The sequence below is a fragment of the Lytechinus pictus genome, chromosome 9 (assembly GCF_037042905.1).
Source record: "Lytechinus pictus isolate F3 Inbred chromosome 9, Lp3.0, whole genome shotgun sequence".
Classification (NCBI taxonomy): domain Eukaryota; kingdom Metazoa; phylum Echinodermata; class Echinoidea; order Temnopleuroida; family Toxopneustidae; genus Lytechinus; species Lytechinus pictus.
This window is the reverse complement of record NC_087253.1, coordinates 496,477-500,526: the sequence shown is the minus strand read 5'-3', so window position 1 is coordinate 500,526 and position 4,050 is coordinate 496,477.

Below are 4,050 nucleotides of genomic sequence, written 5' to 3'. Positions count from 1 at the left end.
TTCAATTTTAGTGGGGGGTGCATATGGAACTCTTACCAATTTTCTGTGCGCGGTGGCATGTAATGAACCCTGGAGTGCCCCTCGATTTTTTTTTAGACTTCCGGTTCATTCACTTCCTGTTTCTCTATCATTTTTTTTTCCTAGTGTTTCTTACCTTAGCTGGGACTCAGACCGATAAATACCGGTAGATTCTAGGTCTATTTCTGTCAAGGATATGTTCCGCTGAGATTTCGTCTGGCCCCTTGGCATCCCCTCTGTCAATAAACAGATGACAGTCATTGGCTCGTAATGGTGGACAATGGCAAACAACAGCGTCTATGGAGAAAGGGTGCGCTGGCGCACACTCCTCGATAACTCCTAAATTTTGCTATTTGATGGGGAAAAAGGGAAGAAATATTAAAGATAAATTTAGAAGGTCTATATGAAATACATTTAGCTTACCACCTTCCGAAAAATAACGAATTTTGATGACAAACAGAACGATCAGGATCAGCCAGGTTCTTCGTTGATTGCCATCAGCGCAGCTACAGCGTACACGAATGTGCCAGCCAATCTGCTATCGCGTCCTTACGCTCAGCTGTAGTTGATCGACGGCGATCGAAGAAGAACCTGACTGATCGGGATCTGTTCGTCATAAAAATTTGAGATTTTCCAGCTTTTTTTCTCAGAAAGGTGGTAAGCTGTTTGCATTTGATACAAATTTATCTTTTTTATTTCTTCCTTTTTCCCCTGTCAAAATGCAAAGTTTAGGAGTAATCAAGGGGGTGCAAAAATGCACCATTTCTCCATAGATGGTGTAGTTAAGTGGCAGTCGTTTGCTCCACCATTACGAGCCCAATGGCCGTTATATGTCTGTGTATGAGGAGGAAAAAAATGAGAAAATGTTGAAAAACTCCTCCGAAACAGTGGATTTACCAGTCTACTGGGACTCGCACTCATGTCATTGTAACTGCAGTCAAGATTCTTCCTGCTATGCTAGCAAGAAGCGCTGATACCGGAAGGGGTTTTCTAGCGATTAAAGCAAATACTTTGACTAGTCTAGGCTTCACGCCCACTCGATTCTGCTCGAAAATTTGACGGAATAAAGTAATATTTTGGTATGTATTTCCACTCTCCCATCATATATATGTACTTCTTCTTCTTCCGTTGAGTACAGTCCTCTTTACAGAGTATAGTCGTACTTGACTGAGGCCGCAATCACAAAAACACATGACATTTGGTGCAGTTGAACAAAACTAACCTATAGTGCAAGTAAAAAAATGCATCTCAACCGGAGAGCTAACGGAGGATGAGTGGCTCCAGGTGGATTTGCGGTGCGTATTGGATTACCAAATTAGGTCATGACCTGATAGAGCATGCCGTAAGGTCAGAGTGTTAGCTGCCCTTTTTTGAAGACATGCTAAGCTGGTCCTTTTCGTTATTTCATACATTTTCTGATGAAAACTGAAGCCCCCGCACCCTGAATGCCCAGATCTCTTAATTTTTCCGATGTACAATTGATTGAAAGTCTTAATTAAGATTTTTGAAGATGTAAAATTGGATTGCAATGGATTGCACATTTCTTGCAAATACCTCTCTCTTGACCGATCGATCGAGAGAGATAAAAAATAAATAAAAGCCTAGCTAAGCTAGCTAAGCACTAGTAACACGAGCTGTTTACGTAAGTTCATGGGCGCCCTCTTGCACGTTTGTGTTAGTTTACAAAGAATTGGAAGAAATACAAAAACAGAAGGAAATATATGGAGATATACAAGAAGAACAAATTGACTGTATCATTATCCTGGTAGGACCCATTTCGTGGTACAAAGTCACCCCAAAAAACATTTTCTCTCCGGAATAAAAGGCGAATTTGCAAATTGTAAGTAAATTCACTCTAGGCTAGGTTAGTAGTTGGCATATATTTTCCTGATTTGAGCCTGTATAGTGTGGGGATTGCAGAAATAATATTTGTCAAAGATAAATTGACTTGTGGGTTAAAACCCGACGGGTCAGCGGGTCCCGCTTGCAAATTATTGGATTATACGGGACGGTACGGTTCGGGTTTTCACTTGCGGGTTACAACATTACCCACTGCCTCAAACTTATTGAAGCATGAAGGAAGCTGACAAGAAGATAGACCTGGAAGCTCGACTGCTGATTCAGCATTCTTCCAGTATTTGTGGTAAGGTAAGGTAAGGTATACATCATGATGACTTTGTTGTGAGCTCGTCGTTCATGAAGAGACTGCCACCGTAGTTCTTTCATCAGCTGAGTGACACTGCTCTGTCAGTCATAATCACCTTTTACAAATCTAGCTGCATGCCGCTGAACCATTTCAGTATAATAGAGATAAGCTCTTTGGTATGAGGGTCCCAAAAAAGAAGAGTACTCGCCAATTGGACGAACATAGGTCTTATACGCTCTCTCCTTTATGCTAGCTGGGCGTTCTCTCAAGTTGCGTCGAAAGAAGCCAAGAGTGCTGTTACTCTTTTTACAGATATATTAGGGCTAGATATATTATTTTGAACCTTCTCCATATTTTTATTTTTAATTTTGGGTGGCTGCTGTAAAAGGAACTCTTCACGGCATGGATTGCTTATGAATGAGATCAAGAGAGTGTGACCCTTAACCTTAAGAAGACGGGGGGGCTGATTCAGCCCCCCCTCAAAACTTTTCATCATAAATCCGCTGCGCAAATTTTTTTGATCGCATTGCTCACTGACTTTTTCCTTTCAAGTCTCGCGCAATTTTTGAGACCGAAATTGTGACCCCCGGGTACGCGGTTCCGAAATTACGCAACATTTCGTAAGTGCATGCAGACCCAAAATTGCTCATAAACGTGAATTTGTGTACAAATCCAATGCAAATAGCGTTTTTAGCCAAAATTCATAAATGTATCATTATTTTCCCTTTTACTTATAAAAATCAATTAATTCCATCTTGTTTATGGTCAAAATGAAATCCTCGACATTTTTCATTGAAAAAACAATAAAAAACAAAAAGTTGAAAAACAGAGAAATACATAAGAAATTTCAAAAACAATAAAGTACATAAGGAAATAAAGGTGATGTTGACATTTTTTTAAAGTACATTTTATCAGATCCCCATAAAGAGTCTGTAAAGGGCATTATTTAGTTAGAGCAAACTTTTAATTTTATGCATAAATTAGCATAATTAATGAGCAATGAGACTTTTTGCAGAATTTGATTTTAAAGTTTTGGAGATTATGCCATGGGTAATGCATGTGTTGACTTTAGTCGCGATCACGCGATCGGCGGCCGAGATCATAATTAGGGTCTGAATCAGCCCCCCCCTCAGTCTTCTTTATAGGTGTCAAAATAGCCCGGGCTATTTAGGGTTAAGGGCCTTTGATAATATTTGATAGTGGTACAGACCGGTGAATAAATTTATTTGGAATTGGAGTCTTGGACTATTTTTGTCTAATATGCCCAATTGCCCATTCTGATGAATGTTTTAGGTTTGAGCTGTCGGAAGCCAAAGATAAATTAGTTAGACTCCCTTTTTTGTGCCATTGCTTGTTTTATATGCATGAAATCTAAGGGCATGCTGTCCATGGCCTTACAATGTAGATGTCCCATTGACTAGCCTCAATGTCCCTCTCATGCATCTTGAATAGTTTTGTGCCCTTTTAAAATTTCTCCATTGGTATGTGCCCTAGTGGCCTTGCCATAAAAACATTTGAGGCCTGAACATGTAGGCACTTTGTCACTAGATTCCATTAAAATCGCTTGTTTCTTTTTTTTAAATTTCACAGGGATCTACCATGGATATTCAAAATACCTGCTCAGACTGGTCACCATCATAAAGGTCAAAGGTTATCCCCACACCAGGCATAAGTGTTGTAAAATAACATGGAGTAACCTTTAATCAATTTGAGATATTTTGAAGCAAAGGAATGTCTGAATGGACTGACAACATACTCTACTGCTGGTCTTGGATTGAATGGCAATAGTTTCTTTACTCACTCCATTTGAAACGTCATTGGGATAAGGTGTGATGCTCCATTATTCATTTTCTTCATTAAAAACAATAAAAAATATAAACAGTTGT